The 23,154-nt window shown below is 47.2% G+C and overlaps 1 pseudogene; it reads right to left on the bottom strand.

Moving 5' to 3' along the window:
- Positions 1–67: 67 nt before the first annotated feature.
- Positions 68–3,696, bottom strand: LOC110294945 (transcription initiation factor IIA subunit 1 pseudogene; annotated as a pseudogene).
- Positions 3,697–23,154: the final 19,458 nt, after the last annotated feature.

The raw sequence follows: 23,154 nt of genomic DNA, 5'->3' as shown, positions 1-23,154 counted from the left end.
CCAGAGTTCCTGTTTGGAGCTGGGGAGATGGCTCAGTGGGGAGTCCTTCCTTTGTGAACGCGTTGATCTAACCTCTGAGTCTCAGTATCCACGTTAAAAGCTGAGCAGTGTGGTGGTAGACACCCATAATCCCGGCAATGGGAGGTTGGAACTGGAGGATCCCCAGAGCTTGCCGGCCTCCAAGTGAACTAGTGAGCTCTGGGGTCACCAAAGGATCCTGTCTCTAAAAGGAAGATGAAAAGGGAACCTTAGTGGGTGAAGGAGGCTCCTGCCAAAAAACCTAACAACCTGAGTCCGCTCCCAGGGACCACACGAAGGAAAAGAACACCAGCTCCTATGTGGGAACGGAGCACACACCAGGTGTGAGTTTTGCTTTGTTTTGGTTTGGATTTTTCTTTCCTTTTTGGGTGGGGCTGGGGGGGGGGGTTGTTCAAGACAAAAACTCTCTGTGTAGCCCTTGAACTCAAAACAGATCCATCTGCCTCTGCTTCCCAAGTGCTGGGATTAAAGGTGTGTGCCGGGCTGGCGAGATGTCTCAATGGGTAAGAGCACTGACTGCTCTTCCAAAGGTTCTGAGTTCAAATCCCAGCAACCACATGGTGGCTCACAACCACCCGTAATGAGATCTGACGGCCTCTTCTGGTGTGTCTGAAGACAGCTACAGTGTACTTTCATATATAATAAATAAATAAATCTTTTTTTTAAAAAAAGGTGTGGGCCACCACCACCTGGATTCTAAATGTGATTTTTTATTTTTATATATTTATTTATTTATTTTGGTTTTTTGAGACAGGGTTTTTCTGTGTAGTCCTGGCTGTCCTGGAACTCACTCTGTAGACCAGGCTGGCCTCGAACTCAGAAATCCGCCTGCCTCTGCCTCCCAAGTGCTGGGATTAAAGGCGTGTGTCACTACCACCAGTACAATCAATGCACACTCTCTTTTTTTTAATTACTAAATTATTTAATAAAAGTCCAGTCCTCATCCTTTGCCCTTATGCTTCTTGGCTCAATGGACCAAATGTCATCCCAGGGTTTACCTAAAGGCTAGTTAGTGCACAGTAAGCACACACTGTGGCCCAGAAGAAAAACCTCCACACCTCACGTGTACTATACAACTGCAGCTCCGTGGGACCTTTGTGAAGTGAAAACATATTCCTGAGAGCCAATTTGAGGTTTCCTCTTAATAGTATGGGACTGAGCAGTTTTTCAATAAGGAAATTAAACTGTCACTTTAATTCTAGACAACATAGGTAAGACCCTAGTCTTTAAGTTACATTTAACATTTAATGAAAACCTAATTAAATCAAGCATCCAATCCTGGGTCAACTTCATCTCCAAACTGTGACCAGTGATCCTTTTCTTTTAAATCTTTTTTTTTTTTTTTTTTTAAGATTTTTTTATTTACCGGGCGTGGTGGCGCACGCCTTTAATCCCAGCACTTGGGAGGCAGAGGCAGGCAGATTTCTGAGTTCCAGGCCAGCCTGGTCTACAGAGTGAGTTCCAGGACAGCCAAGTGATACAGAGAAACCCTGTCTCAGGGGGAAAAAAAAGATTTGTTTATTTATTTTATGTATATGAGTACACTGTAGTTGTACAGATAGCTGTGAGCCTTCATATGGTTGTTGGGAATTGGATTTTAGGACCTCTGTTCGCTCCGGTTAGCCCTGCTCACTCTGGCCCAAAGATTTATTATTATACATAGCTACACTGTAGCTGACTTCAAACACACCAGAAAAGGGTGTCAGATCTCATTATGGGTAATTGTGAGCCACCATGTGGTTGCTGCGATTTGAACTCAGGACCTTCAGAAGAACAGTCAGTGCTCTTACCTGCTGAGCCATCTCGTCAGCCCCTTTCCTTTAAATCTTACCTAGATGTTCATGCAGCAGAAAAGTGAGAAGGATCTATTACTGAGGGAGAGTAACAAGTAAAAATGTGTTTAAGACCTGTTATGAGTTTTCAATTTTCTTATACAAGTGAAGTAAAATTCAGCACCATAATTCTTGCCCTTCTGTTAAAAAGCTCACACACAATTTTTACCAAATATAACCACATACAATAAGCAGTTTCAGTTCAGTCTATCAAAAGGGTAATTCTCCGGGTCATTCCAACAAGTATCTTCTGATTGAGCCCAACTTGGAGAAACGAATATAGACAAAGCTTTACATGCTAATCACCAATGGCAGGTTCCTGTATTTAAAATCGACAGTTACAGTTTTCCCACACAAACCCCTTCCCCCCGCCCAGCAACCCCAGGTGCCACAGTTCCATGGCTTGCCAGTCTTAAGTAGTGTCTATGTGGTCAAGGTCTAGCTTTGCTCCAGTAGGTTTGCTTCTCCTGCACTTTTCTGACATGCAGAAGTCAAGTTTTGGCTGATCTATGTCCCAAGTTTCAAACCATCCGTTTTAAGTTTCTTTGTCTTATTCATAAAAGGGAAGAAGCAACTCTCCACCGCTCTGCATCTCCAAGGCTTTGGAAAATATATAATCTCTTCATAATGCCAGCCGGGCGTGGTGGCACACGCCTTTAATCCCAGCACTCGGGAGGCAGAGGCAGGCGGATTTCTGAGTTCGAGGCCAGCCTGGTCTACAAAGTGAGTTCCAGGACAGCCAGAGCTACACAGAGAAACCCTGTCTCAAAAAAACAAAAAAACAAAACAAAACAAAAAGATTCATAATGCCATCCTTGAGATGAAATTTCCATTTATTTTTATTTCTGTATATCTTATAGTACTGGCATGCAGCAACATTGTCTGTGTCAAAGAGTTCCTGCCCTTCCTCATCACTTACATCATCTTCACTCTTGAGGGGCTCTTCTTCCACCTGCCCATCTTCAGCTCCATCTTTCTCTTTCTCTTCCTCTTCCTCATCATCACAGTCTTCTTCATCTTCATCTCCATCTTCCTCAGAAGATGTATCCCCTGTTCCATCAACTTGCAGCACCAACGGAGCTTGCTGTTGAGCGGGCTGGGCTGCTGTCCAGCTGCAGGCATCTGTGCTTGTGCTGCTGTGGGTGCTGCCACTGTTGGTAGGAATGACCTGAGTCTTATTTCCTGTAAATAAGATTTGCTGTGTCTGGATGATGACACCCATCTGTAGTGACATCCCTCCAGGAAGTAGGGCTAGGACCTGCTGGATAACAGGCACTTGTTCTCCACCAGGCTGCATTTGTGGTTTAACTTGTTGTTGTAGAACAACTGACTGCTGAGGCTGAAAGATATACTGGGCACCATTGGCTGCTCTGACCACCTGAAGCAGCTGGCCTGAATTTGTTAGTATCTGTTGAACAGGAGTTAAGCCTGCAGGAAGTGCCAAGGTAGCAACTGTAGCAACAGCACTGGGAATATCTGATGCATTCATATGTTGTATCAATTTAGAATCCGAAACAGTAACTTGTGGTGCCATAGCTTGCTGTGATGCAGGAATAAGAACCTGTTGGGTCTGTGCTTGCTGAGGTTGTGCTCGCTGACGGTGGTGGAGATGCTGCTGCTGAACTTGCAACAAAAGCTGCTGTTCTTCCAAATGAAATCCGTCTACTGCCCTAGACTGCATTAGTTTATTCTCCCACAGTGATTTTAGTTCCATCAGAAACTGTTCCTCCACTCCATCATCCAGAAAAATGTCTCGAACATCATTAATAACATCTTCAATCACAGATCTATACAATTTAGGCGCGGTGTTTGCCGAGTTCACCATTTCCACACACAACACAAACCGGGGAACGAGATATAAATAAAAAAAGAAAGGAGAGAGAGAGAGAGAGAGAGAGAGAGAGAGAGGAAGGAAAAGAGAGAGAGAGAGAAAGAAAGAAAGAAAAAGAAAGAAAGAAAGAAAGAAAGAAAGAAAGAAAGAAAGAAAGAAAAGAAAAGAAAAGAAAAGAAAGAAAGAAAGAAAGAAAGAAAGAAAGAAAGAAAGAAAGAAAAGAAAAGAAAGAAAGAAAGAAAGAAAGAAAGAAAGAAAGAAAGAAAGAAAGAACTGAGACCCGGGGGGTGACCCAAGTCACCCACAAGAGTGGGGCAAAAATTTCTCAACAAATCCTATCCAGAAGGAGTAAGAAGCAGGAGACCAGGAGGAGGGGGGCACTCTTCCCACAGCTAAAAACCTTGAGAATCAATCGCCTAAAGAAAAAAATAATGAAAAAAAAAAAATCAGCCATGACCCCTTAGGGGGGTAGGGAGCGTCACCACCCACCGAGAGGGGAAACAAACACCAGTCACTGCTCCTGCACCACCACTGCCACCACCTGCTGCAGCTCCAGCAAAATCAATGCTCTTAACAGCTAAGCCTTCTCCTCAGGCCTAAAATTAGACTCACCACCACCACCACTGCCACCTAGCTTTTTTTTTTTTCCTGAAACCATATGTTAAAACAAAATGTCCTAGAAAGGAGAAATAATGCCGGGCAGTGGTGGCGCATGCCTTTAATCCCAGCACCTGTGAAGCAGAGGCAGGCAGATTTCTGAGTTCGAGGCTAGCCTGGTCTACAGAGTGAGTTCCAGGACAGCCAGGGCTATGCAGAGAAACCCTGTCTCAAATCACCCCCCACCCCACCCCCCAAAAAAAAAGAAAGAGAGAAAGCAGAAATACCATGTCATCTTTATGTCCACACTAGTAAATGCTGACTGTACTGGACTTCTTGACCCTCAGCCTCTACCAAAGCTCTCAGTGGAGATACACACACACACATAGCCCCAGACCTGTCACAGGAATGCTGCTTCTTCTTGTATCCCTTTCATGTCCCCTGTCCCTCTATCTTGTCTGAGCCTTACACGCTGGTTATTGGAAAGGAGAACAGGAAGACTCCAGGACCTGGCTCTGATTCTCCAGTCAGAATGAGTGCTCTGGCAAGGACAGACAGACAGACCAGTCCAGATACTTCTCCCAGGCCTGTAGGATGGCTCAGCTGGAAGAGAGGCCCTGTTCCAGACATCTGGATCAGCTTCCTCCTGGAAAGATGTTACAAGCCACAAAGTTGACACACCCCTGTGAACTGTCCCCTCCCTGCCCCCTCTGGCACCCAGCCACCACCACACATACCAGTCAGCTCCTAGCTGGCCTTCTTTTCCACACCACACTGGGACACTCACTCTCTTCTCTGTCTGGCTTCTCTGCATTTGGGTGGAGAGGCTCAATGGACAGGGTCTCATGTAGTCTAGGCTGACCTCAACTTCTTTTTTGAGGAGTGAGGGGTGGTTGGAGACAGGGTTTTCTCATGTAGCCCTGGCTGTCCTGGAACTCACTCTGTAGACCAGGCTGGCCTCGAACTCAGAAATCCACCTGCCTCTGCCTCCAAAGTGCTGTGATTAAAGGCGTGTGCCACCACTGCCCGGGCTGGCCTCAACTTCTTAAGTTGCTGAAGATGACCTTGAACTCAAGGTCTTCCAGTGTCTACCTCCCAAATGCTGGAGTTGCAGGCTTTCAGAACCCCACACTCATCCCTCTTTCTCCTCAAGCTCCAAGGCTCTATCATGGACCACCATCCTATTTACAGGGAACTAACTCCTCCAATGGGGATGGCTGGCCCATGGTGTACCTACAATCCCAGCTACCTAGAAGGCTGAGGCAGGAGGATCTTTAGTTGAAAACCTGATGAGCTCATTCCAAGACCCTGTGGCACCTGCCACCCGGCATTTGGGACCAAGGATAGAGGACCAATTCAAGGTCATTCTCCTTTATTTTTTCTTTTTCTTTTTAAGATTTATTTATTCTATGTGAGTACACTGTAGCTGTCCTAAGACACACCAGAAGAGGGCGTCAGACCCCATTACAGATGGTCATGAGCCACCATGTGGTTGCTGGGATTTGAACTCAGGACCTTCAGGGGAGCAGTCAGTGCTCTTACCCCCTGAGCCTTCTCTCCAGCCCCCAAGGTCATTCTCCTTTACATAGCAAGTTGGGAGGCTAGCCTGGGCTACATAAGACCCTTTCTCAGAAACAAAAACAGACTTTGGGCGTGGTGTATCTGTGGTGAGTTTGAGGCCAGCCTGGGCTACACAGAGAACCCATGCACTGGAAGAAAACAAAACAAAAACATGGGGCGGGGCAGACAGAAGGTCCAGCCCAGCCATTTCATTGTGTCCATTTGCAGCAGTGCCAAGCTTACTTCCCTGTACCCATGTCCCGTGGCTCACAACTGCCTGTAACTCCAGCCCAGCAGGTGACTGGACTGTACATTTCTACACACACACACACGCACGTACGCGCACACACACACACACACACACATGCACGCACGCACGCACGCACACACACACTTTAGGGTAATAAAAATAAATCTTTAAATGTAAAAAACCCCTTAGATCAACTCTAGATGCAGCACCAGGCAAAAATCTCTGAGTCTGGGAGCAGCCGAGACTTCATAGTGAGAACCCGCCTCAATAAACAAACCCTTTAAAGGAGGGCTTCAACCACCTACTCTACAACCCCCCCACCCCACCCCACCCCCGTGAGGAGCTGGGGCGTGGCTCAGGATACTATATAACCAAAGCCACATTTCCCCCACATTTCAAAACAGAAAAGAAAAAAATTAATTAATTAATTAATTTAAAAAAAAAAAAAAAGGAAAACAGCTCCCAGGATGTTTGTTCCTGTTACCTAAGTTAACTTCTCGGCACGATATTCCAGCTCCCCACCCCCACCCCCACCCCGACCCCCATCAGTCTTCTAGCTGAGCCTCATAGCCACCCTCTACCCATGGCTGGAACCTAGGTTTTTGGTTAGACAGAGCCTTGGGTACCTGGCGCCCTTATACTGGGAGCAGCCACTGGCGCCTGTCTGTGGTCTAGACACACCCACGCTACGACCCAAGGTAATTAGATCAGAGCAAGTGGGTGGAGCCTCTGGGTGGAGCCGGCGCTGGGAAACAGATCCGAAGGCTGTGAGCAGAATACAGAGTGCTGCAATTCAGTGGGTCTGGGCTCCCCACAGCTCCTGAATCAAAGCAAACCGGGCCAGGAGACTAGCTCAGGTGGTGGGGTGCTTTTGCCTAGCATGCAGCAAGCCCTAGATTCCACGGAGCACTGCATAAAAGTGGGCTCGGTGGGTGGGGCACATATAATCCCAATCCTGGAGAAGACAAGAGGATCGGGAGTGCAGGAGTGGGAGACCAGTGGGGTTACATGAGACCCTGTCTCAAAGCAAAAACCCAGATAGGGTTGTAGGTTATACCCAGTCTGGCCTCTAACTCATGTTGCTAAAGATGGCAGAGAGAGAGAGAGAGAGAGAGAGAGAGAGAGAGAGAGAGAGAGAGAGAGAGAGAGGAGGGAGGAAGGAGGGGGAAGGAGGGGAAGGCATGTGTGTTGAGACAGGGTTTCACTGTGTACCCCTGGCTGTCCTGGAAGTAGACCAGAGACCAGGTGGCCTCTTCCTTCCAAGTACTGCACTCCAAATGCTAGGATCAAAGGTGTACACCACCACTCGCCCATGAATTTTTTGATCCTCTTGCTTTGACCTCTCAAATCCTGGGATTACAGGCGTGTCTCCATGCCTGGCTTCATCTAAGAATTTGACTAACTGCGCCCTTCGGTTTCACCCACCTACCTGCTCCACTAAGCCCCTACCCCATCCTCACCCCCACCACCGCATCCCTAAGTCCTGGTCTCATGTCCCATCCATCACCCTACTTCCTGAGCTTTGGGAGCTCGGGCCCATCAAAGGTCAGCCCCACAGACCTGACCTTTGCTTGGTCTTCTGCCAGATCCCTCAGAATACCTTTCCTGCAGAAAGCTTCCAGATGCTATTTATGCAAGCGCTCAAGAATCCGAGCGTGCCGCACTTTGTAAAGCGATTTGCTTCAAAGTGCTCATTCTTTAATTAAACTTCATTTAACTGCCATCTGTCTCCGTTCAAAATGGCTTCGTGTTTTGCAACTAGAAACGAGAATTGTTGTTGGTTTTGTAAACACATTCCCCCCACCCATCCCAAAGAAAAAATCACAAAAAACACTTTCCAAAATAATAAATGAGGGATGTGGGTTTCTGCACTGCATTTCAAATGTCCTAATTGCCTGGGGGTGTGTGCTGGTGGCTGTCTAATCATCCTATATACAAATTCTTTGTAGAAAGATCTAGTATCAATGAAAAGATCTAGATTCTAGAAAATGCTAGAATTATATCTGACTGAAAACAGTAATAAAGCCATCATCAGCCAGAAGCGACACCAGGGTGAGGCCGGAGGGAAGACGAGTAGGGTGGCTGCTCACACCTGCTCCTCAAACCACACCTGCTTCTCTGGGTTCCCTCTCCGTGCAGGTGCACCCAGGGTACCAAGCAGATGAGGGTGGGCTTGTGTTCTTGGAGGCAGGAGCTTCCCTAAAATGTCTCTCTCTGTCTCTGTGCTTCTCTGTGTCTCTGCCTCCCCTCTCTTTGTATAGTTTTAATATTTCTCTATTTCTCTCTCTCTCTCTCTCTCTCTCTCTCTCTCACACACACACACACACTCATTCCTTAGTCCAGTGCTATAGAAGGCTGTCTTCCAAACATAATAGCAGACATCTTTATCAAGATAGCTTCGACTACTTACAAGTCATCTCCAAAATGGACTTGGTTGATTCCAAGGGCCGCTGATACTTATTCACAGTAGGAGGGAGTGGTGGGGATCATGGACCCCGCACCTGATTTCAGACAGCTGTATGCAATTCTGCCCTAGTTGCATGTGGCCCTTCTGTGTGGGAAGCCACATGTGCCGTTGCAGAGTGGCACAGGCTTCTGCTGGCCACCACGCATAAGTTTGGGCAAACGACCAATGCTTACTTATGCAATAAAGTTTTTTGCCAAAACACTGCCTGGCCCGGGCATGATAATGAGGCTCTGCAAAGTACTGAGAGAATAACCAATCAGATGTGAGACATGCAAATGAGGTATGATAATGAGGTACTGAGAGAATAACCAATCAGATGTGAGACATGCAAATGAGGTATGTTAATGAGGTTCTGTGAGATACTGAAAGTAGCCAATCAGATGAGGAACATGCAAATGAGGTATAGTGCATAACCAATCCGGGTGTAAGACACGCCTCTCCTAGGCCTATATAAGCAGCACCAGTTCTGGGCTTGGGGTCTCTTCGCCTCTACAATCAAGCTCTCCCAATAAACGTGTGCAGAAGGATCCTGTTGCAGCGTCGTTCTTGCTGGTCGAGTCGGACGCGCGCAAGACTTCTGTTCTTGGGCAGTGCTGAGAGACTGGAAGGTTAGCTGAAGCCAGGACTCTGTCCATGAAGCTGTAAGGATGTTATCATCCTCCCTGTCGGTACTGGGCTGAGACTTCAGTATTGTGGCTGCTTTGCCCCCACTCTTGTCAGTACCCCCTCATCACACTCTGTAGTTAAACCCAATAAACTCACTGGCTCTCACTCAAGATGGAACTCGAGTGGAATGGCACTTTGACTTGTCTCTCCCAAGTAAGGAAGGGTAGACTTGTGTCATGGAAATTATTAAAAATTCCTAGCCTGGAACTTCCATCCTGCCTTTGGATATTGAGTTCCTGGATAAGAAGCACACACAGCCTTATATTTTTACAATATTCCTTAATCATCACAAGAGCTTTGCAGATTACTACCCCCCATGCTGTTAGAATCTACTCTCCTATCGATTAACCGCAATAATTACTTACTATGTTTTATTCTGTGCTTCTCTTAGCTCCAATTGGGCAGCCCTCAGGGCCACGTTCTCCTTCATCTTCTCCTTCACGTTCTTCCTCCTCGTGCTCCCAAGCCCAGGGAATCTAAATTCCATCTATGTCTCTTCTGCCCAGCTATTGGTTGTTACAATTAACTGGGAACAGGGTCACAGGGGCTACTTGCTGACTCCAGATCTTGGGACAATAGACATTAAAACCTCATCAGACATGTGTCCACAACACCCAGGCTAGCCTCAGATTCATGACCCTTCTGCCTCAGCCTCCTGTGTGCTGGAATTAAAGACCTGGGCGACCTCCTATATTAAGGGATTCAAGCTTAATAATATCTACTGAGCCCCAAGGAGTTGGTCCCTTACTGAATTAGTTGCTTATCTTCTTGCTACAACAAAAGACCCCACACAAAACAACTCAAGGAAAGATTTGGTTTTGGCTCACAGTTTGAAGGTTCACCCTGTCATGGAGGGGAAGGTATGATGGGAGGGCCTAAGGCAGCTGGTCACATTGCATCCACAGTCACACGGGGACAAATGCTAGTGTTCAACTCCTTTATTTTATTTTATTGAGACAAAGTTTCCCTGTGGCTGTTCTGCAACTCACTCTGTAGATCAGGCTGGCCTCAAACTCAGAGATCCATCTGCCTCTGCCTCTGCCTCTGCCTCTGCCTCTGCCTCTGAAGTTTGCCACTATGGCCTGGCATTCAAATTTTCATTTTAATTCGACTCAGGATTCCAGACACCCAAGTTAGAGTAGGGCTTCTCACTTCAGTTAACCTAATCCAGACAGACTTGGTGATTCCAAATCCCATCAAGTTGATAAGATTAACCATGACACCTTATTTAAGCATTTAAATACGTATTTATGTATGGATGCTCTATGTGCATGTACACCTGCAGGCCAGAAGAGGGCAGCAGATCACATTATAAATGGTCATGAGCCACCATGTGGTTGCTGGGAATTGAACTCAGGACCTCTGGAAGAGCAGTCAGTGCTCTTAACCACTGAACCATCTCTCCCTGTGATGGTTTGAAATGCTTGGCCTAGGAAGTGACACTATTAGAAGGTATAGCTTTGTTGGAGTAGGTATGTCACTGCGGGCATGGGCTTTAAGACCTTCAACCTAACTGCCTGAAAGCCAATCTTCCTAGCTACCTTTGGAAGAAGTGAAACTCTCAGCTCCTCCAGCCTTAGGTCTGCCTGGATGCTGCCATGTTCCCACCTTGATAATAATGGACTGAACCTCTGAACCTATAAGCCAGCCCCAATTAAATGTTGTTCTTTATAAGAGTTGCCTTGGGCCGGGCACGGTGGCGCACATCTTTAATCCCAGCACTCGGGAGGCAGAGGCAGGCGGATTTCTGAGTTCGAGACCAGCCTGGTCTACAAAGTGAGTTCCAGAACAGCCAGGGCTATACAGGGAAACCCTGTCTTGAAAAACAAAATCAAAAAACAAACAAACAAAAAAAGAGTTGCCTTGGTCATGGTGTCTCTTCACAGCAATAAAATCCTTAACTAGGGACCAGAAAATCCTCACATACATCAGGTGATGCTATATGACCTTGCTCCTTAATTTAAAACTGTTGGTTGAATAAAAATGCCAACAGCCTATAGCTGGGCAGAGCAGCAGAATGGGATTCTGGTGTGTCTTAGGACAGCTACATCAATAAAATAAACAAATCTTTAAAAACAAGCAAATAACCAGGCAGTGGTGGCACACTTTAAACCCAGCACTTCAGAGGCAGAGGCAGAGGCAGAGGCAGAGGCAGAGGCAGAGGCAGAGGCAGGTGGATCTCTGTGGGTCTGAGGCAAGCCTGGTCTACAGAGTGTGACAGTGGAGCTACACAGAGAAATCCTGTCTCAAAAATGGAAGAAAGAAAGAAAGGAAGAAAAGAAAAGAAAAGAAAAGAAAAGAAAGGAAAAGAAAGAGGGAGGGAGGGAGGGAGGGAAGGTGGGAGGGAGGGAGGGAGGGAGGGAGGGAGGGAGGGAGGGAGGGAGGGAGGGAGGGAGGGAGGGAGGGAGGGAAGACAGAACAAGAAGGAAGACCAGGAACTGGAAGTGCTTATAAGCCTGATACCTGCATTTGGATCCCCAGCACCAAAATAAAAGCAGGTGGGCAAGGCAGCCTGACTATAATCAAAGCACTGGAGAGGCAGAGACAGGTCACACCTGGGGCAAACTAGGTAACTAGATTAACCAGAATTAACAAATTCCAGGTTCCGCAAGAGTCTTTGCCTCAGTAAATAAAGTAAGCAGAGATAAGGTGTGAGACCCCGACTTAGAGCGTTTCTCCCTGGAAGGCAAAGCCCCTAGATGGTCCCCAAGCCTGTTTTTCCTGATCTCTAAAAATACAGCCAGAAAGAAGCTCTTTGTTCTCTATAGCCAGCAAAAAGCCTTTTTGTTTCTATACTCTACAGCCAGAGATGCCTGCCTTCCTGTGCGGAGGACACAGAGATAAAAATTCAGAAAGAACTCACTCCCCACTCCTGCCTTGTAAATTTCACCAAGGACACCCAGAAGAGAAGAACTCTCTTCCCAACTCCTCCCAACTCCTCAGCTAGCTGTTAAAAGCCCCCTACTGTCACTGCTCAGGGTCAAATTACCCTGCCCTGCACAGCAGAGGGACTTCGTCCTCAGCTAGCTGATAATAAAACCTCTTGCAGTTTGCATCAGGTGTGGTTTTCTCTGGACACTGAGTGGAGGCCCAGCTTCGGGGGTCTTACATGTGGGGGCTCGTCCGCCGGGACTTGTGGCCTACCCCAGTTCTCAGAGACCCCACTTGGAGGTAGGATCCTATCTTTGTCTAAATTTTTGTCTATATGTTTGTCTGCCAGCTGTGTTTGAATTCGGTATTCTCGGTTTGCAGTCGTCCATGCTCGTGTCCCTGTCAGGGATGAGGGGTGGGTTACTGACAGATGTGTCAGGAGTAACCGGCTGCCACCCTGGGAGATGTCCCAGGAGGTCTGATGGAGCTCTAGGGACACCTGGAGATTTCCCATCGGGGTGCCAAGTGAGAGTGTGCTCACTCACTGCCTTCTGTTGGTCTCAGTTATTGTAATCTTTTTGTGTGTATATATTGTTTGTTTCCCTGTATGAGACTCTGAGGATGGGACAGACTATTAGCACTCCCCTTGGACTGACTCTTGAGCATTGGGCTGAAATTAAGACTAGGGCTCACGCCGGGCGTGGTGGCGCACGCCTTTAATCCCAGCACTTGGGAGGCAGAGGCAGGCGGATTTCTGAGTTCGAGGCCAGCCTGGTCTACAAAGTGAGTTCCAGGACAGCCAGGGCTACACAGAGAAACCCTGTCTCGAAAAACCAAAAAAAAAAAAAAAAAAAAAAAAAAAAAAAAAGACTAGGGCTCACAATCTGTCTGTGGATGTCAGAAAGAAATTTTGGAGAACTTTCTGCTCTACGGAATGGCCAACTTTTGATGTTGGTTGGCCACCAGAGGGCACTCTTGATTTGATTGTGATTTCTGCTGTTAAAGATAATGTTATGCAGAAGAGACTAGGGTCTCAACCAGATCAAGTGCCCTGCATTCTCATCTGAAAAAATTTAGCGCAGGACCCCCCATCCTGGTTGAAGCCTTGGGTTCAAAAGAACAAGCCGGGCTCCTGAGTCCTAGCCCTCTGCCACCCAGAGGGAAAAAAAAAAACTAAAATAAAAACGGTGGGGACTGAACCGCAGCCCTTGGCTCCTCCCAGGATCTATCCAGAGATAGAAGAACCTCCAGAATGGCATAACACCCCACCCCCAAATCCCCAACTGGTCCCCTCCCAGATCTCTCAACAGGGTGCCGCTGGAGACACAGGGGAGGGACCAGCTGCTAAAACCTGAGGCCCAAGAGAGCTCAGAGCCCAGAGGGACCAGACTCTACCACCACACTGCCTTTATGTACTTATGACCCTCCTCCTCCTGGACAACTGCAGCCCCTTCAGTACTGGCCTTTTTCCTCCTCTGATCTCTATAATTAGAAGACAAATCACACCCCCATCTCTGAAAACCCCTCTAGCCTTACTAATCTAATAGAATCTCTCATGTTCTCTCATCAGCCCACTTGGAATGATTGTCAGCAGCTTTTACAGGTTCTTTTCACCACAGAGGAGAAGAAAAGGATTCTGCTGAGGCAAGAAAGAGTGTGCTGGGGGTCAATGGACTACCAACACAACTTCGGAATGAAATAGATGCAGGCTTCCCTCTGACATATCCTGACTGGGACCCTAACAGGCCTGAAGGTAGGGAGCGGTTGACAGTTTTCCGCCGGGCTCTGGTAGCAAGACTAAGAGGAGCTGACAGGTGCCCCACCAATTTGGCCAAGGTAAGAGAGATCCTACAAGGGGAAAAGGAGCCCCTAACAGTGTGTTTAGAGTGCCTCTTAGAAGCATACAGGCGTTAAACTACCTTTGACCCTATGTCAGAGGGCCAACAGGCAATAGTAGCCATGGCAGTCAGCTTCTGACATGACATCAGGAGAAGGTTACAGCGTCTAGAGGGTCTGCAAACATTATCTTTGCAAGATCTGGTTAAGGAGGCAGAGAAAGTGTACCATAAGAGAGAAACTAGAAAAGAAAAAAGGAGAAAGAGAAAAGAGAGAGGCTGAGGCAAGAGAAAGTAGACGAGATAAAAGGCAAGAAAGAAATTTAACTAAGATATTGGCTACATTCGCAGGTGATAAGGAAGTTTATAAAAAAGGTAGAGGAAGTAGGCAGAGAGGAAGTAGGCAGACAGGGTACCTGGGCAACACAGGGCCGAGAAGACCTCAGACCTCCAGAAGACATTCACAAACACCTCTAGATAAGTACCAATGTGCATACTTTAAAGAAAAGGGACACTGGGCAAGAGACTGCCCCCAAAAAGAGACAGATACCAGACCACCCAAGGTCCTTACCCTAGAAGATGATGACTAGGGGAGACGGGGCTCAGGCCCCCTCCCTGAGCCTAGGGTAACCCTCACTGTGGAGGAGACCCCCACGGATTTCCTTGTTGATACCGGAGCAGAGTTTTCAGTCCTGAAAGAGTCACTGGAGAAATTGAAGAACAAGAAAACCGTAGTAATCGGGGCTACTGGTCAGAAACCATACTCCTGGACCACTGATAGGAAAGTTGATTTGGGAAGAAGCCAAGTAACTCACTCCTTCCTTGTCATTCCTGAATGCCCCACCCCATTGTTGGGGAGAGACTATCAAAATTAAAAGCCCAAATAAACTTCGCTTCGGAAGGAACTTCAGTCTCTTGGCAAGCCCCTATCTCTATAATTTTAGCTTTAAAATTAGAAGAAGAATATAGATTACATGAGCCTCAAGCCCCATCGAGAAAAGTACTAGAAGGGACCTGGTTAGAGAGATATCCTCGAGCCTGGGCAGAGACTGGGGGTATGAGAGAGACAAAGAGGGTGCCCCCCATCGTTGTGACACTGAAAACTGGTGCGACTCCTACTGGGGTACGACAATACCCCATGAACAAAGAGGCCCAAGAGGGCATCAGACCTCACATTCAAAGGCTCATAGAACTAGGTGTTTTGGTCCCTTGTCAGTCTCCCTGGAATACTCCATTGCTACCAGTTAAAAAGCCAGGCACTAATGATTATCGGCCAGTACAAGACTTAAAAAAAGTAAACAAAAGAGTAGGAGATATTCATCCTACTGTCCCTAACCCCTACAATCTACTCAGTTCTCTCCCCCTGACAGACAATGGTATATGGTACTGGACCTGAAGGACGCATTCTTCTGCCTAAAACTACATCCCATGAGTCAGGATTCAAGAACTCTCCTACTCTTTGATAAGGCCCTCCACCGGGACATGGCACCATTCAGGTCAGAAAACCCCCAAATTTCTCTCCTTCAGTATGTTGATAACCTGCTTCTTGCTGCCACCACCGAGCAAGAGGTCAGACTGGGAACTGAGAAATTACTGGCAGAATTGAGCGAGTTGGGATACAAGGCATCTGCTAAGAAAGCACAGCTTTGCCAGACAGAAGTAACGTATTTGGGTTATACTCTCAGGGGAGGGAAACGATGGCTGACAGAAGCTCAGAAAAAGACTGTGACTCAAATCCCCATCCCAACAACCTCAAAGCAGGTGAGGGAATTTCTGGGCATGGCTGGGTTTTGTAAGCTCTGGATCCCAGGCTTTGCCACCCTGGCAGCCACACTCTACCCCCTTACTAAAGAGACTAGGACTTTCTCATGGACCCCATACACCAGGAGGCCTTTAAAGAGATTAAAAAGGCCTTGCTTAGTGCACCAGCCCTAGCCCTGCTGGACCTGACTAAGCCTGTCACTCTCTATGTAGACGAAAGAGCAAAAATAGTGAGAGGGGTACTGACCCAAGCTCTGGGGCCATAGAAACAACCTGTGGCCTACTTGTCAAAAAAACAAAAACAAAAACAAAACAAAAACACTGGCTATCATACATTGCCCTGGTCACCAGAAAGGCCTTGATGCCATAGCGAAAGGAAATCAGATGGCTGACCTGTCTGCCAAACAGCCAGCCCAAGGAGCTATGATTTTCATAGCTAGAGAAAAAAAAATAAAGAACTTAAGGACCATTATGAACTCAAAGACATAGGCTTTGATTATGCTCCAGACGATCAGGAACTAACAGGCAAAATACCTGAGATATGTAGGTATACTCCCCAGGGAGTGGCTAAGACCCAAGATGGTTGCTCGGTCCTGCCCACCAAAGAAGGACAAATATGTAGCCAATCTACACCGGCTCACGCACTTAGAAACTAAGAAGCTCAAAGAAATTGTTAAGAACTCAAGCTACTATGTTATAAAACTGTCCAACGTTGCCAGGAGATTGTTAATAAATGCCAAGCCTGTGCCCTCACCAATGCTGGGCACCACAAGAACGCCCCCAGAAGGCGGCTAAGAAGTGACCAGCCAGGGGCATACTAGAAAGTAAATTTTACTAAAGTTAAACCAGCCAAGTACGGTAATAAATATCTATTAGGTTTTATAGACACTTTTTCAGGGTGGGTCAAAGCCTTCCCCACTAAGAAGGAGACCACCAATGTCGTGGCAAAGAAGATATTAGAGGAAATTTTCCCAAGATTTGGCATCCCTGAGGTACTTTCATCAGACAATGGCCCCTCCTTCGTTGCCCAGGTAAGCCAAGGGTTAGCCAGACAATTGGGGATAGATTAGAAGTTACATTGTGTTTATAGACCCCAGAGTTCAGAACAGGTAGAGAAGATAAATAGAACATTAAAAGAAATCTTAACTAAATTGGCTTTAGAGACCGGCGGAAAAGATTGGACAGCTCTCCTTCCCTTCGCCTTGTTCCAAGTACAGAACACCCCAGGGAAATTTAAACTTACACCCTTTGAACTCCTCCGTGGGGGACTGCCCCCCTTAACAGAAGCAGGGGGAATGTTTGACCTTGATGTTCCTTTTTTTCCCCAACCCCTGCTAGCTCACTTAAAGGCCCTAGAACTGGTCAGAAAAGACGCCTGGGAATTGCTGAAAAAAAAAAAAAAACAACATACAAACCAGGAATGACCGTGGTGCCACATAAATTTCAAATAGGGGATCCTGTCCTGGTCCAGCGCCACGGTTCCAGCAACCTTGAACCCAGATGGAAAGGACCCTACCTGGTGCTTCTGACAAACCCCCGCTGCTCCTCAAGCATGCGCCCAGCTCCCCCTCCAGGCCCTGGCCACTGGCCAGGCCTTGCTCACACTCACCAGGCACAGCACAAGAACCTCTTCCCTCCCTCCTACCACTGACAAGAGATTCTCTAGTCTCATTCGAGGGGCTTCTGAGGCTCTCAATGTTACAAATCCTAAAGCTTCGACCTCATGTTGGCCTTATTTGACAGCTGGGCCAGAGGTTTAATTTCCCTAGGTCTAAGATTAGAACTATGTACTAGAAGGAGTGGGGAATGTGAGACCCCGACTTAGAGCGTTTCTCCCTGGAAGGTAAAGCCCCTAGATGGTCCCCAAGCCTGTTTTTCCTGATCTCTAAAAATACAGCCAGAAAGAAGCTCTTTGTTCTCTATAGCCAGCAAAAAGCCTTTTTGTTTCTATACTTTACAACCGGAGATGCCTGCCTTCCTGTGCCGAGGACACAGAGATAAAAATTCAGAAAGAACTCACTCCCCACTCCTGCCTTGTAAATTTCACCAAGAACACCTGGAAGAGAAGAACTCTATTCCCAACTCCTCCCCAACTCTCCTCCCAACTCCTCCCAACTCTCCTCCCAATTCCTCCCAACTCCTCCCAACTCCTCCCAACTCCTCCCAACTCCTCCCAACTCTCCTCCCAATTCCTCCCAACTCCTCCCAACTCCTCCCAACTCCTCCCAACTCCTCCCAACTCTCCTCCCAATTCCTCCCAATTCCTCCCAACTCCTCCCAACTCTCCTCCCAACTCCTCCCAACTCCTCCCAACTCCTCCCAACTCCTCCCAACTCTCCTCCCAACTCCTCCCAACTCTCCTCCCAACTCCTCCCAACTCTCCTCCCAATTCCTTCCAACTCCTCCCAACTCCTCCCAATTCCTCAGCTAGCTGTTAAAAGCCCCCTACTGTCACCGCTCAGGGTGGAACTCCCCTGCCCTGCACAATGGAGGGACTTCATCCTCAGCTAGCTGATAATAAAACCTCTTGCAGTTTGCATCAGGTGTGGTTTTCTTTCGGGACACTGGGGTGCTGGCCAGCTCATCCCGGGACTTGAGCGGAGGCCCAGCTTCGGGGGTCTTACAAAGGGAAGGCACCATTCAACAACTTCTGGCCTCCGCAAACACACATGTAAATGATTCTCACACACACATCTCACACACAAACACACACACACACATACATATGAGAATGCTTAGCGGGCTCTTTTGTCTGACAATATCACCAACCACCAGATAGAGACGTGCCTCCAACAGCGCCACCTGTCGGCAGCCTGTACAGGGCCCTTAGCAATGTCAGGCACAGCTGGGCAAGGCTTTGGAGTAGATGATTCCTTGTACGAAGTGGAGTTGAAGGCCTAGAGAGATGACTCAGAGATTAAGCGCCCTTGCTGCTCATGTAGAGGACCTGAGTTCTAGTCTCAGCTCCCACATCAGGTGATTCACAAACACCTTGGGACCCAACACCTTCTTCTGGCCTCCTCTCTACATCTGCACACATGTACACACACATGCAGACAGGTACATGTGAATAAAAATAAAAGGAAGGGCTGGGCGGGGTGGCGCACGCCTTTAATCCCAGCACTCGGGAGGCAGAGGCAGGCGGATTTCTGAGTTCGAGGCCAGCCTGGTCTACAAAGTGAGTGCCAGGACAGCCAGGGCTACACAGAGAAACCCTGTCTCGAAAAACCAAAAAAATAAATAAATAAATAAAATAAAATAAAATAAAATAAAATAAAATAAAAGGAAGTAGAGGCCGGGCAGTGATGGCGCACACCTTTAATCCCAGCACTCAGGAGGCAGAAGCAGGCAGATTCCTGAGTTCAAGGCCGGCCTGGTCTACAAAGTGAGTTCTAGGACAGCCAGGGCTATACAGAGAAACCCTATCTCAAAAATCAAAAAAAAAAAAAAAAAAAATTCTGTCTGGATGGATGGTAGAAACACCGTTGATGTGGGAGATCTGTCTCCTGCAAGTCTGCCTCTTACCAGCTCAGGAAGGAAACAGGCTTCATCCCCTCCCAGGGCTTGGAGCAGACATCCCTACAGAAGTGCTGGGTTGGTCCATGACTGTTAACCCACTACTAGGAAGGTAGAAGTAGAAAGATTGGGAACTAAAGGTCAGCTTTGTGTACATATGGAGTTTGAGGCCAGCCTGGGCTACCTGAGACCTGTCTCAAAAAAAAAAAAAAAAACAACAAAAATAAATAAAAATAGGGACTATACAAAGACAGGCCTGTGTCACTAAGCCTGGCTAACAACTCACTCTTGGTAGGAATTCTGATCTGGGATTTAATGACTTGAGCATGACAGAGGCAGAGGCAGGTGGATCTCTGTGAGTTTAAGACCAGCCAAGATGACACAGTAAGGCCCTGTTTCAAAAGCAAAATAAAATAAAAATAAAAAATAATAACGATTTTAGGGGCCGGTTAGATGTTCCGGCAGGTGACAGTGCTTGCTATTAAGTCTGATGACCTGAACTGAATCCCCCGGATCCACATGGCAGAAAGAAAACCAGCTCTTTTTGAGTTGTCCTGTGACCTCCATACATACAACATATGGATACTGCACAGAGAATAATATAAATAAAATACTATAATCTAAAACATTTTAACAATAAAGGCAAAGAAGGGAAGCAGAGCCTGGAGGTGCATGCTGGTAACCCCACCCTCGGGAGGCGGAGACAACTGGATCCACATTAGCTCAAGATGAGCAAGCCCTACATGGCAGATTCCAGACCGGCCATGGTTCCATAGAGTGAAGCCAGCCCTCAGAAAAATGAAAGTTAAATAAAAAAGGGAGTAAGGGATTGGCGAGATGGCTCAGCAGTTAAGCACTCGGTGGTGGTGAAAAGGACCCAGGTTCAGCTCTCAGTACCCACGTGGTTGATCGCAACCATCCATAATTCTTAGACCAGGGAATCTGATACCCTCTCTGACCTCTGACCTCCCCTGGTACCAGGCATGTATGTGGTGCACATACCTGCAAGTAAGCAAAACACTCATACACCTAAAAGAAATAAATTTTTTTTTTAATTTCAGATAATGCCGGGTAGTGGTGGTGCATGCCTGTAGTCCCAGCACTTGGAAGGCAGAGGTAGGTGGATTTCTGAGTTCGAGGCCAGCCTGGTCTACAGAGTAAGTTCCAGGACAGCCAGGGCTATACAGAGAAACCCTGTTTCAAAAACAAACAAACAAACAAACAAAACAGAGAGAGAGAGAAAGAGAGAGAGAGAGAGATTAGAGAGAGAGAGAGATCCTATCTCAACCCTCCCCCCAAAATATTATATTAAAAAATGAGATGGGTTGTTGGATAAAGGGGCTTACTGTAGATGCTGGTGTCCTGAGTTTGACCCCTGGGACCTGTGTGGTAAAGAGAAAGAACTGACTCTTGCAAGTTTCCCTTTTAGGTCCACCAACAAAGAAAGCACAGAAGTAAAATGCTGTGCGGGCACACACATTTTTTAAAAGGAAGGATTTATTTATTTTATGTATATGAGTTCACTGTAGCCATCTTCAGACACACCAGAAGAGGGCATCGGATCCCATTATGGATGGTTGTGAGCCACCATGCGGTTGCTGGGAATTGAACTTGGTACCCCTGGAAGAACAGTTGGTGTTCTTAACCACTGAGCCATCTCTCCAGCCCTACATGCACACTTTTTTTTTTTTAAAGATTTATTTATTTATTATATGTAAGTACACTGTAGTTGTCTTCAGACACTCCAGAAGAGGGCATCAGATTTCGTTACGGATGGTTGTGAGCCACCATGTGGTTGCTGGGATTTGAACTCTGGACCTTCAGAAGAGCAGCTCTTAACCCCATAATTTCAACTAGGGGTTTGGGAAGGAGGAAGAAGCAGCCTCTCCCCCACCTTTGAATGGTGAAGGGGAAGAGGCAGAAGAAAGCAAAGCAACCACATAAAATTCTGAAAATTTTCCTCCCATGATTCCCCTGGACCTTTCTTTGCTGCTCAAATATTTCAGCGCAGAGCCTCAAGCCCTGCCCGGGTGGAGATGAAGCAGTTCAGGCTCCGGCTCTGAGATGCTGAGAGATGGTGGAGGAAGCTACATGGTCAGCAGACAAGAAAGCTCTGGCTGCAGAAGCGGAAATAGGAGCAGAGAGGCTGGGACATAAGACCATTGCCACCCAGTCCCAGGCTGCAGAACAGCCCCACACAGGGGAGGGGGCTCCAAGAAGGCTCTGAGGAGCCAAGATCGACTGACTCAAGACAGGCCAAGTGGCGCATCATCAGCTACAATGTGGGTGTGGTGTGTTTGCGTGCATATATGTATATGTGTGTGTTTGTGGGAGGTGGGTTCGCACGTATACATGTGTGGGTGTGGAGGTCTGGGGTCATCCTTCTGTATCCTTCCTCCGCAGTCATCTATCGTGTTTGTTAGGTTTTGTTTATAGATTTGTGCTTGCTATTTATTTGTGCATTTGTGGGTGTGCCCTTTCTCATACATGCCCAAAGAAGTCTAAAGAGGGCTTTGAATCCCCTACCGCTAGAGTTAGAGGAGGTTGTGAGCCATCCGCTATAGGTTCCGGGAAATGAACTCTGGTCTTCTATATGGGCAGGAAATGTATTTAACCACTGAGCCATCTTTCCAGCCCTTTAGTGGTTGGTTGATTGGTTTGTTTGGTTTGGTTTTTCGAGAAACTTTCTCTGTGTTGCCCAGGCTGTCCTGTAATTTGAACGCACAGAGATTGGCCTGCCTCTGGCTTCCAAGTGCTGCGATTAAAGGTGAGCGACCTCATCGACTTGCTTGTAGTAGTTTTTGACCCAGGTGTCTCACTGACCTGGGGCTGGCCGAGGAGTCCCAGGGACACTTCCACTGTCACCTATCCAACCCTGGGTTACGACCACACGTCACCACTCCTTGCTTTTGACATTGGCACTCGGGATCAAATTCAAGCCCCAAGCTTACAAGACAGTACTGTACTGCTTTGAGCCATGCCCCCAGTCAGGGTCTCAGTATGTAGCCATGGCTGTCCTGGAACTCACTCTGTAGACCAGGATGTCCTGGAACTCAGAGATCCTCTAGCCTCTGCCTCCCAAGTGCTGGGATTAAAGGCATGCACCTCCACTCCTGGCTGCTTATTTTTAATTAAAAAAAAAAAAATTATTGGTGGAGTTGGAGAGAGGCCTTAACAGTTAAGAGCACTTACTGTTCTTACTGAAGATCAGGGTTTGTCTCCAGTATCTACATCAGAAGCCCAGCTCCAGGGAGTCGAATGCCCTCATCTCAGAACTGAGATGTCCCCTATGGTGGTTTTAATCAGAGGTCACTAGAGAAGCCCACATGCCCAAAGTGGGTGTTTATACAGAGTCTCCATGAGATGGCAGCAGTTCTTCATATACATGGAAAATTGATTTACTCAAATTTTTAATTATTTTTTTTTCTGGCAACTAAGGCTGTTTATACACACTTCAACTTTGCCTGCCTTGAAATAATACCTATCATTTAAAAGTATTGAAACTGGACAGACACGGTGATGTATGTCTGCTATCTTGGGGTGAAGATGAAGGTCATCGCCAGTGCTACATGAAACCCTGTGTCTGAGGGTAATATGTACAGGCTGTCGAGATGGATAGGTGGACGAATGAGCTTGCTGCCTGGTCCCATGAGCTGGGTTAGATCCCTGGGACCCACATGGCAGAAGGAAAGGACCAGTTCCCATGGGCTGTCCTCTGATCTCCGCATGTGCACCATGGTACACACACACCTGCTCCAACACACAAACGTGTAAGTAGATGTTAAAAACTGATTAAGGGCCGGGCGTGGTGGCACACGCCTTTAATCCCAGCACTTGGGAGGCAGAGGCAGGTGAATTTCTGATTTCGAGGCCAGCCTGGTCTACAAAGTGAGTTCCAGGACAGCCAGAACTACACAGAGAAACCCTGT

The sequence above is a fragment of the Mus caroli genome, unplaced genomic scaffold, assembly GCF_978045245.1.
Source record: "Mus caroli unplaced genomic scaffold, Mus_caroli_1 scaffold_4, whole genome shotgun sequence".
NCBI classification, from domain to species: domain Eukaryota; kingdom Metazoa; phylum Chordata; class Mammalia; order Rodentia; family Muridae; genus Mus; species Mus caroli.
This window is presented reverse-complemented; position numbering and strand designations above follow the sequence as displayed.